General features: G+C 43.9%; 1 protein-coding gene across 5 annotated transcripts in view; it reads right to left on the bottom strand.

The window, feature by feature from the left end:
* The window catches only part of marchf7 (membrane-associated ring finger (C3HC4) 7), a 116,227-nt gene extending 105,155 nt beyond the window's left edge, over positions 1 to 11,072 (bottom strand). For 3 of the 5 annotated variants that reach the window (XM_070875567.1, XM_070875564.1, XM_070875568.1), the window contains exon 1: positions 10,945 to 11,071. The gene's annotated coding sequence lies outside the window, so the exon portion shown is untranslated. The other 2 variants (XM_070875571.1, XM_070875566.1) reach the window with 2 other exon arrangements.
* Positions 11,073 to 12,444: the final 1,372 nt, after the last annotated feature.

Here is a 12,444-nt window from a genome sequence, read left to right as displayed (position 1 = left end):
TGATAATGCAGCACCCATACTTGAATTACAAATTTAACTTTTAAACTGGCTGGCTCTCTCCTGGTGCTTTGTACGCCTCCCTTGTCGCCTGGCCGAACAGCCTATAAAAGTAACTTCACAGCTGTGGAGGCTGCTGCGTTGCCTGTGTGTGGCCCCAACCGTGTCCCTCCCCTTTCTCCTGGCCAAACGGCCTGAAGCTTCGCAACTCGAAGGCTGCCGCTGCCATAGTCGTTGGACTGATGCTGCCAGTCTCCTGGATGAATGGCCTGAAGCTCTGCAGCTCGAAAATTCAATGTATTTTTTTATTTGCTTTATTTATCATTTATTATTCAGAATGGCTCTATTTGTATAAGTGAGACTGTTGAATGCTTGTAAAATTTAATTACTTCCCCCCCCACCCCACCATATCTCTCTCTCTCTCTCTCTCACATCCCTTCATTATTCCCCTAACTACCTACTCTCCCTGTGCATTTCCCCAAAAGTGCCCATCGTGTCACTTGTTGCTACCTCATGAGCAGCAATACCAACTATCCCATGCTTCTCTTGCCGACCTTCCAAACCCAGTGCACGAGCTGCGGCCTAATCGCAAGAGGTCAGGGACAGCAGAAGCCCAGAGGGTCGTGGCCGAGCGCAGACCAGCAGCAGGTTCGTGAGACCGCCATTGCGTCCTACAAAACCCAGGGATAGAGGCCCTGCAGAAAGGACGACAGTAAGAGTATGCGTTTGTGAATGAACTAGGCCCATACAGCAGAGTCTGGTCCCCAGTCATCTTGTATCCCCTTACCACTGGACCCAGACCTTGCTCTGTCAAGCCCATGGGGTAGCTGGTGTGCAACAGCCACCCCACATTGAGAACTCACACACAGGCATCTTCCACACTTTAAGATGAATTTTGGGACCTGGAACGTCAGGACCTTCATGGACAACCCTAACAGCAACAGACTGGAACGCCGCACCACTATGATGAGGAATCTTGCCCACCTTTTTCCCATCTGCCTGACCCCTCCCACCAATGACCTGTGGATTCTGTCACCAGATGAGCATCTGACTCCAAAAGAGTTGTGTTCACTTGCAAAAAAGGCCCTTGCCATCCATAACCTTATGGTGGATGATTGCATTGACATTATGCCCTAGATGAAAACTTGGATCACAGATGACAATACCTTCCCCCAAACTGAAGCCACCTGCCTTCCATCACTTGCTCCCCCAAACCGCCAAGGTGATCGCTTCCTTGTAACCCTCACCACTCAGTGTGCAAAATTAAAGCACATGGTATGGGGGTAATGTATTGACATGGATTAAGAATTGGTTGGCAGACAGGAAGCAAAGAAGGAATAAATGGGTCCTTTTCAGAATGGCAGGCAGTGACTAGTGGGGTACCACAAGGTTCAGTGCTGGGACCCCAGCTATTTACAATATACATTAATGATTTAGACAAAGGAATTGAATATAATATCTCCCAAGTTTGCAGATGACACTAAGCTGGGTGGCAGTGTGAGGAGGATGCTAAGAGGCTGCAGGGTGACTTGGACAGGTTGGGCAAATGCAGTATAATGTAGATAAATGTGAGGTTATCCACTTTGGTGGCAAAAACAGGAAAGCAGATTATCTGAATGGTGGCAGATTAGGAAAAGGGGAGGTGCAATGAGACCTGGGTGTCATGGTACATCAGTCATTGAAAGTCAGTATGCAAGTACAGCAGGCAGTGAAGACAGCAAATGGCATGTTGGCCTTCATAGTGAGAGGATTTGAGCATAGCAGCAAGGAGGTCTTACTGCAGTTGTACAGGGCCTTGGTGAGGCCACACCTCGAATATGGTGTTCAGTTTTGGTCTCCTAATCTGAGGAAGGACATTCTTGCTATTGAGGGAGTGCAGCAGAGGTTCACCAGACTGATTCCTGGGATGGCAGGACGGACACATGAAGAAAGACTGGATTGACCAGGCTTATAGTTACTGAAATTTAGATGATGAATGAGGGGATCTCAGAAACATAAAATTCTGATGGGATTGGACAGGCTAGATGCAGGAAGAATGTTCCCAAAGTTGGGGAATTCCAGAACCAGGGGTCACAGTCTTAGGACCGAAATGAGGAGAATTGTGAACCTGCAGAATTCTCTACCATAGAAAGTTGTTGAGGCCAGTTTGTTAGATATATTCAAAAGGGAGTTAGATGTGGCCCTTCCGGCTAAAAGGGTCAATGAGTATGGAGAGAAAGCAGGAATGGGGTACTGAAGTTGCATGATCAGCCATGATCATATTGAATGGTGGTGCAGGCTTCAAAGGCCAAATGGCCTCCTCTAATTTTCTACGTTTCTCTCTCCCCTCCCTCCCCCCCACCTCTAACTGCATTTTCTACCCCATGCAGAAAAAACCAAGTCACTTACAATAGCATTTTCAAATTCCTTCGGCCTTCTATCGCCACAATACTTCTGCAACGGTCAATCGGCTCAATCACTCCTCACCTCCACCTTTGATGCCTTGTCCCCAGTAAAACCCTTACTGTCTTCCACTCTGGTTATTTCCCCTGAAATGGCTCCCAACTTCGCTCCCTTAAGTCCAAGGGATGCAGACTTGAACACATGGCGCCCAACTGGTTTAGCCAGTCATCAACAGATCTGGTGAGATCACAAGCACTAATAGGACCTGCTCTCCATGCCAAAATTGCTCACTAGTCCAGGATCATCCTGGAAAGCAAAGATAACCCCGGCTTCCTTTTTCCATATTTGAATCTCCTGCAATGACTATTCTTTCCACCCCTGCACCATTACCTCGAGTCCCTCAAAGATGTTCTCGTCCCTCTCCGACTACTCACCGACATGCTGCCAGTCAGCAGCATCATCTGAAGACATGACATTGGGTTCCACATGTATGCTGATGACCTGCAGCTCTACCTCAGTCCCACATGTCTCAGCCCTGCCACAGCCTTGATGTGGTTAGGTTGCTTGTTTTAAATTTAGTCCTGGATCAGCCAAAATTCCTACAGTTAAACATTGGGAAGACTAAAGTCATGGGCTTTGGCCTCCACTGCAAACTCTATGCTCATCACCAATTCCATCTCCCATTCTGACCATTATCTCAGGCTGAACACAATCCTTGGCACCCTATTTGACACTGAGCTGAGCTCCCAACCCCATATTCCTCTCCATCACAAAGACCGCTTACTTCCACCTCCATAACAAATCACCCATCTCAACCATGTTGCCTCAGACTATCTGCAGCTGAAAAACCTCATGCATGCTTGTGTTACCTCCAGACTCAATTATTCCAATGTGTGCCTGGTTAGCCTCCCATTTTCCACCCTCCAGAAACTTGCTCATCCAAATTTCTGCTCTCCATATCCTAAGCTGCACCAAGTCCCACTTATTAATCAGTCCTGTGCTTGCTAACCTACATTGGCTCTCCCGGTCCACCAATCCCTAGATATAAAATTTTCCTAGTGTTCCAAATCCTTCTACTGCCCTTTCCCATCTCTAACCTCCTATCCCCACAACTCTCCAGGAACTCTGGCCTCATGTATCCCCCACTTCTTTCACCCCACCACTGGTGGTCGTGCCTTCAGCTGTCTCACCCTTGAAATTACATCCGCTCCTCTTTGAAGTCTCTCCTTAAAACCTACCTCTGACCAAACTGAGTCACTTGTCCCAACGTCTTTCTTTAGTTCTGATTATACTCCTGTGAAGTGCTGAGACATTTCTCCATGTTATAGGTGCTATATAAATGCAGGTTGTTGTCTATCCTGAATCATGGTTGAAGGATAGGCACCAGTCAGAATTGCATTGGTGTTCGCCATACTGATGTGTCTGATGTTAGTTCCATTACGAGGGAAGATGCAAGTGGTGGCCTTAAAATCAAAGAGGTCAGTCATTTTCGCAGAACGAGACATATGGAATTGGCCATCTGCCCTAATTTCAGACTGTCAAATTTTGTTTTATAAACACACCTGTGAAGCGCCTTGGGATGTTTTATTACATTAAAGCCGCTATTTAAATACAAGTTGTTATTGGGCGATTCTTGACTGGCCATGAAATTTCCTGCAAAGGCAAATTATAGTTACTGGATCGTGGGTACAATGTCTCTGTGGGAAGTGCAATGAAACAACTGAAAGGGAAAATGATGCTCTTAAAATCTTGCACTGAGTTTCTGATATCAGCTGAATGGAAGCAAGAGGCTAGATCCTTCCCTTAGAGATGGAAAATTAGGGCAGTCCTCTTCAGGTTGCTTCATCAACTTGTAATAAACAAAAAACTTGCATTATCACATTCTCAATGTCTCAAAGTGCTTCAAGCTAGTGAACTACTTTTGTGTAGTTACTGTTGTGTAAACAGACAGAAACAAGGCTGTAGGTCAATCTTAGACGATTTAGAAAAATAGAAGTGCTGCCCACAAGCATACAAGAGAAAGAGGAAGTAAAGGACAGAGATAGAGCCTGTTGCTTGCTTGAATTTTTCTCAGATTGTGGTAGATGTTTAAGTTAAGGAAGTTACCTGAATTGTCTCAGCATAAATGTGAAGAGTAGTGAGAAAAGAACATAGAACATAAGAATTAGGAACAGGAGTAGGCCATCTAGCCCCTCGAGCCTGCTCCGCCATTCAAAAGATCATGGCTGATCTGGCTGTGGACTCAGCTCCACTTACCCGCCCGCTCCCCATAACCCTTAATTCCCTTATTGGTTAAAAATCTATATCTGTGATTTGAATACATTCAATGAGCTAGCCTCAACTGCTTCCTTGGGCAGAGAATTCCACAGATTCACAACCCTCTCGGAGAAGAAATTCCTTCTCAACTCGGTTTTAAATTGGCTCCCTTAGTTCTAGTCTCCCCGACCAGTGGAAACAACCTCTCTGCCTCTATCTTGTCTATCCCTTTCATTATTTTAAATGTTTCTATAAGATCACCCCTCATCTTTCTGAACGCCAACGAGTAAAGACCCAGTCTACTCAATCTATCATCATAAGGTAAACCCCTCATCTCCAGAATCAGTCTAGTGAATCGTCTCTGTACCCCCTCCAAAGCTAGTATATCCTTCCTTAAGTACGGTGACCAAAACTGCACGCAGTACTCCAGGTGCGGCCTCACCAATACCCTGTACAGTTGCAGCAGGACCTCCCTACTTTTGTACTCCATCCCTCTCGCAATGAAGGCCAACATTCCATTCGCCTTCCCGATTACCTGCTGCACCTGCAAACTAACTTTTTGGGATTCATGCACAAGGAACCCCAGGTCCCTCTGCATGTTGTAATTTCTCCCCATTCAAATAATATTCCCTTTTACTGTTTATTTCTCCCCCCGCCCCCAAGGTGGATGACCTCACACTTTCCAACATTGTATTCCATCTGCCAAACCTTAGCCCATTCACTTAACCTATCTAAATCTCTGCAGCCTCTGTGTCCTCTACACAACCCGCTTTCCCACTAATCTTTGGGTCATCTGCAAATGTTGTTACACTACACTGTCCCCTCTTCCAGGTCATCTATGTATATTGTAAACAGTTGTGGTCCCAGCACCGATCCCTGTGGCACACCACTAACCACCGATTTCCAACCCAAAAAGGACCCATTTATCCCGACTCTCTGCTTTCTGTTAGCCAGCCAATTCTCGATCCATGCTAATACATTTCCTCTGACTCCGCAGATACCTTTACCTTCTGCAGTAACCTTGTGTGGCACCTTATCGAATGCCTTTTGAAAATCTAAATACACCACATCCATCCGTACATCTCTATCCATCATGCTCGTTATATCCTCAAAGAATTCCAGTAAATTAGTTAAACATGATTTCCCCTTCATGAATCCATGTTGCGTCTGCTTGATTGCACTATTCCTATCTAGATGTCCCGCTATTTCTTCCTTAATGATAGCTTCAAGCATTTTCCCCACTACAGATGTTAAACTAACCGGCCTATAGTTACCTGCCTTTTGTCTGCCCCCTTTTTTTAAAAAAAAAGAGGCATTACATTAGCTGCTTTCCAATCCGCTGGTACCTCCCTAGAGTCCAGAGAATTTTGGTAGATTATAACAAATGCATCTGCTATAACTTCTGCCACCTCTTTATACCCTGGGATGCATTTCATCAGGACCAGGGGACTTGTCTACCTTGAGTCCCATTAGCCTGTCCAGCACTACCCTCCCTAGGTGATAGTGATTGTCTCAAGGTCCTCCCTTCCCACATTCCCGTGACCAGCAATTTTTGGCATGGTTTTTGTGTCTTCTACTGTGAAGACCGAAGCAAAATAATTGTTTTAGGTCTCAGCCACTTCCACATTTCCCATTATTAAATCCCCCTTCTCATCTTCTAAGGGACCAACATTTAGTTTAGTCACTCTCTTCCGTTTTATATATCGTTAAAAGCTTTTACTATCTTTTTATGTTTTGTGCAAGTTTACTTTCGTAATCTATCTTTCCTTTCTTTATTGCTTTTAGTCATTCTTTGCTGTCGTTTAAAATTTTCCCAATCTTCTAGTTTCCCCACTAACCTTGGCCACCTTATACGCATTGGTTTTTAATTTGATACTCTCCTTTATTTCTTTATCCACAGCTGGTTATTCCTTCTTTTTCACTGGAATATATTTTTGTTGAGCACTATGAAAGAGCTCCTTAAAAGTCCTCCACTGTTCCTCAATTGTGCCACCATTTTGTCTGTGTTCCCAGTCTACTTTAGCTAACTCTGCCCTCATCCCACTGTAGTCCCCTTTGTTTAAACATTGTACACTCGTTTGAGACACTACTTCCTCACCCTCAATCTGTATTACAAATTCAACCATACTGTGATCACTCATTCCGAGAGGATCTTTTAACTAGAAGATCGTTTATTATTCCTGTCTCATTACACAGGACCAGATCGAAGATAGCTTGCTCCCTTGTCAGTTCTGTAACATACTGTTTGTAAGAAACAATCCCATATGCATTCTATGAATTCCTCCTCCAGGTTACCCCGTGCGATTTGATCAGACCAATCGATATGTAGGTTAAAATCCCCCATGATTACTGCCGTTCCTTTTTCACATGCCTCCATTATTCCCTTGATTATTGCCCTCCCCACCGTGAAGTTATTATTTGGGGGCCTATAAACTACACCCACCAGTGACTTTTTCCCCTTACAATCTCTAATCTCCACCCACAATGATTCAATATTTTGTTCATTAGAGCCAATATCATCTCACAACTGCCCTGATATCATCCTTTATTAACAGAGCTACCCCACCTCCTTTCCCTTCTTGTCTATCTTTCCAAATCGTCAAGATACCCCTGTATGTTTAATTCCCAGTCTTGGCCACCCTGCAACCACGTTTCTGTAATGGCCACCAAATCATACCGATTTGTAATGATTTGTACTTTCAACTCAATTTACTTTATTTCGAATGCTGCATGCGTTTAGGTAAAAGCCAGGGATGTGTACAAAACAAAACTTGCCTCATTGGGGAAGTGCGAACAGCCAGCTTCCTGTTTGTATATTGGGTGATGCCAAGAGTAACTGTTATGTTGAGGAATAATAATAAATAATAATAATAATGCATTTTGAACACCATCAATCATTAGGATTTTTAAGTGCTGTTAATATAAAACATGTGTCTTTTGTGATTCAAGCCTCTTTGCAATGGACAGTCAAATGGAAGCACAATGTTTGACTTTTGATTACATATGTTGTTATCAATGTTCCCTCTAATTTGTTTAGTGTGTGGTCCCTTTAATTGGGTGCGTGGCACATTCAAATTGTCACACACTATTTCTTCCCTGTAGAAGGCAGTGAGTGACCGGCCTGGGACCTCCAGACCACTGTGCGGCCACACAGCTGAGCAGGAACTTTGGTTGTTACCTTTATTTTTGAGGGCCAGTTAGGCATTTTGCAATATGCACCATCATGACTGTCTGCCTGCATCTGTGATTTCCTCACATGGTAAGTGGAAGCCAGATACTTCCCCATTTTTAGCAGGTTGAGGAGAGTGAGGTAGAGGTGATCATTTTGGGCCACTTGTATTTACCGTCTGGCAGAGGGATATTGGTAAAAGCCTCCCTGGCACTCATCTCTAGCTTATTGTTTTATTTCCTTTAAGCAAAGAGGGGGGACCAGGGGGATTTCCTTTCCCAGATTCTTGTCTATTATCTCACTCTCTTTAAATATCAGCTTGGCTAAGTTGGTCGCACTCTTTCCTCAATTTGAAGATTGCAGATACAAGACCCACTCGAAGACTTAAGTTTATAATCCAGGCTGGCACTTCAGTCCAGTACCAAGTGCTCCAATGTTGGAGGTACAGTGCTATCTTTCAGGTGAAAAGTTAAACTGAGGTTCCATCTGCCTATTCAGGTGGATCAGAAACAATCCTATGGCACTATTTGAAAAGCAGGGCAGTCTTCTGGTTTCATTGGCAACATTCATCCCTCAACCAACCAGTGCATCCAAAACATTAACTAATTATGCATTTAATTTGCTGCTTTTGGGATCTTGCTGTATATAAATTGACTGTTTGCCTAAAATAAAGTGATTGGATGCTAAAGGTAATTAATTAGATATGAAACAGCACAGGACTGTGAAGAGAAATGGGCAGGGTAAAATGCAATTTATTTTTTCCCACCCTCTGTCTCCAGTTGTGGAATATTGTTAGAGCTAGGTTTCAGTAGTCTTACTACAATTATTGCAAGAGAAAGCAGGAGAATTATTATTGTAGAAAGTTCTTTTAATCAAATATTTAATTTCCACTACAGGTGCTGGGATGGCCAACCTCCAAATAGGCTTGGTTTGTCTTACTGGAGAGCAAAGGAAAGGGAGCACCAAATCCTAACTTTGGCAACATATCACACTAAGTATGCTGTAAACAGGGGTCAAGAGATATAAACAACAATTATATATTAGACACAATGGGCAAGGCATGGTATAATTGGCCCTGGCTGATGTCACCACAAGATCCTGCAAATCCTCTGGGAGGAGAGTGGTGTTTTCGATCAGATCAACATCCCCAGCATCGAAGCACTGACCACACTCAACCAGCTCCGTTGGGCAGGCCACATTGTTCACATGCCCAACACAAAACTCCCAGAGCAAGCACTCTAGTCAGAACTCCTACACGGCAGGCGACCCCCAGGTGGATAGAGGAAACGTTTCAAGGACACCCTCAAAGCCTCCTTGATAAGGTGCAATATCCCCACAGACACCTGGGAGTCCCTGGCCAAAGACCACCCTAAGTCTAGTCATCGAGAGCATGCAGAAAACAAGCGCAGGCAGCAGAAGGAGCGTGCAGCAAACCAGACTCCCCACCCACCCTTTCCTCCAACGACTCTGTCTCACCTGTGACAGACTATAATTCCCATATTGGACTGTTCAGTCACCAGAGAACTCACTTGGAGTGGAAGCAAGTCTTCCTCAATTTTGAGGGGCTGCCTATGATTATTATGAATATCAGTTTATAAAAGCCTTATTTGTAGTATTCTACTAGTTTTTGGTTGGGCACACTGAAGGTGGTTTTCCAGTGGAAAATAGACAGCTGAGGAGGCATGAAGAATCATGTCAAAAGCTAGCTAGGTAGATCCAGAGTTCCAGCATAGTTGAGTGGCAATCAAATCCTGTTACTTTACAGAACACTTTACATAGTAAAGTGCCAAATATGCAGTCATTTTTAGAGACCAACATCAGAAAATCTTACACTACAAACATTATTTGAAAATCTATTATAACACAAGTTACAGCAGAGACAACAGTTTCCTGCTTCACCCTCCCTTCAACTTTTTACCCTTACACAATTTTATTCACTGGAATTAAATCAACCCGTTTTTTAAAAAAAAGTCAGATGAACCATAAAATATTGCAGTATGATAATAGTCAGACACCATACATTGCAGTAAAACACTTAGCATATTGACTAGTTTGTGCAATCAGACTAAAAATGTTAAATATCAGCAATTAGACAACCTGACCAAAACATAGCTGTGACTCAGTGGGTGGCACTCTCACCTTGGAGACAGTTGATGAGTCAACAGCCAGCACACAAAAATCTAGGCTAACACTCAAATTCAGTACTGAGGGAACACTGCACTCAGAGGTGGTCTTTCAGAAGAGACATTAAACAGAGGACCTATCTGCTCTCCAAGGTGGACGTAAAAGATCCCATGGTGCTATTTCAAAGAAGAGCAGGTGAGCTATCCAATATTTATCGCCCAATCAACATCAAAGATTATCTGGTCATCACGTTGCTTTGTGTAAGAGCTTGCTGTATGCAAATAAGCTGCCACATTTCCTGTGTTACAACAGTCACTACACGTTAAAAAAGTACTCCATTGGCTGTAAAGCACTTTGGGATGTCTGACGTTGTGAAAAACATTATAAATGCAAGTCTATCTTTCTTTCTATATTATGGAGTTTAAAACTAAACTGGCACATACTTTAAAAAAAATTCCAGATTACAACCTCTCGAACATGTCCCTGGTGCCAAAAGTGTTGGTATTTCCAAACAAGTTTCAATAAATTAAAAAGCCAAACACACTATTAATCCATCGAGCCAGTGTCAGATATTCTGTTCCAATTCAACAAACGTTCATACTTTTGCCGTAAATGTATTCCACCATTACGAAACTACTAGTTCTAATTGTCAAGATTAGATCAAGATATTTAAATGTGTTTGTACATTGCCATGTCTAAGATGAAAGTTACGAAGACGGGCATTTCCATTCACAGCAATTACAGTGTACTTCCTCCAACGTCAAAAAAGGTGAATAGTTTTATCACCGTTTTTCCCCCCACAAATCAGTAAATGGCCTGCGCTGCTCTGGTACAGTACCTGGAATATCCACCAGCTCTACTCTGCTCTGCTGCTTCCGTCCCTGCTGTAGGCCCAGTCTGAACATTTAAAACACATCTTGAGCCCGACCTTTACAACACCAATGGTGATAAAACTTTTTTTTTAAAGCATTCAAATGTTTCTTAAAGACGGTACAAGCAACAAAGGAGAAACTTACATAGCCTCAACGCCCAAGGTCAATCTGTTTACAAGAGGCTGCCAATATTACGCCTTTTAAATGCTAACTGAAGCTAACGCCGACCAATTGTAATGGCGTCCCTCTCTGGGCTCATTAGCTCAGACAGCAGGAATCATAGCAGCATGTCACTTCCGGCGGCAGCCATTCTGAGGTCATGGCGGCGGACTCAGGCCTGCCGCAGTCGTAGACACTCTTTGGTTGATAATCGGGCGAGCAATGCCCCACTGGGGGCAGAGGAATGGGCTGGGCAATTAGCGGACCGAAAGGTGCGCTCGTGATTTCAGTACCGAATTTTACATTGTTGATTGCAAAATAAAAATGTATTTATTATTCATACGTTCATGTCACGAGACACAGAAGTTGGCAAATTAGGATTTAAAAACAGTGATTTCCCCCCCCCCCCCCACGAATGGAAATTGAACAGGTGGGACGATAGCGGTTGGGCTGTAATGTCTTTCTTATTGGGGGGCACTTGATTTAATGTTTAATGTTTACTTTTTCTCCCAAAAGAGTTGTAATGTCTTTCTTGCCAGCTTGTTCGAGCCACCAAAAATCTCGACCGTCAGGGCACTTAGTCTTCAAATGCACCACCTTATTGCGTCCATTATTTTTTAAATTGTATATTAATGTCCTGAACTTCAGTATACAGGGCATAATCTCAAAAATTTGCAGATGACATGAAACTCGGAAATGTAGTAAACAGTGAGAAGGATAGTAACAGACTTCAGGAGGACATTGACAGTTTGGTAAAATGGTAGATGAAATTTAACAGAGAATGTGAAATGATGCATTTTGGTAGGAAGAATGAGGAGAGGTAATATAACATAAATGGTACAATTTTAAAGGGGGTGCAGGATCAGAGAGACCTGTGGTGTATGTACACAAACCTTTGGTGGTGGCAGAACAAGTTGAGAAGACTTTTTAAAAAAGCATACTGGATCCTCAGCCTTATAAATAGAGGCATAGGGGCCCAAATTGCCCCTTTCCTTAGGCCTCTTAACACCGGAAAACGGCGACCACGCTGTGGAGTGCAATAGCTGCCATTATCAAAATTCCGCTCCTGATTTATGGGCAGTGATGCTGCTTCCTCCCCACCGCTCCACTGCTGCCGATCCATGTGCATCATCACAGTGTGCACCGCCGACGGTGGAATTCCATCATGAAAATCTTTGTGCCACCCGGCGGTGCCAAAACCTGTTTTTTTTCCCGGTGGTCCAGTGAGACTTAAGACTTCTGCAGTGGTGGTGCGGCTTCCCTTAAAAGGGAGGATGTGCTGCCGCCATGTTTTTTTTGTCGGCCGAATGCCATGTCGGGCCGACAATTATGCCCCTGGGTTCGGCCTGGCAGCCAACAGGCAGCCTGACACCCCGTCATGGGTGCCGGGCTGCTGGTCCAGTCAAAACCCTTCCTGGTGGCCCAGTGGACCGAAGTTTCAAGATCACGGAGGCTCTCCCCCTTTAAGTGAAGGGCAGATCTGTA

This window comes from Pristiophorus japonicus, chromosome 3 (genome assembly GCF_044704955.1).
Source record: "Pristiophorus japonicus isolate sPriJap1 chromosome 3, sPriJap1.hap1, whole genome shotgun sequence".
Classification (NCBI taxonomy): domain Eukaryota; kingdom Metazoa; phylum Chordata; class Chondrichthyes; family Pristiophoridae; genus Pristiophorus; species Pristiophorus japonicus.
The sequence above is the reverse complement of the archived record's forward strand: the minus strand, read 5'-3'. Positions and strand labels throughout refer to the sequence as shown.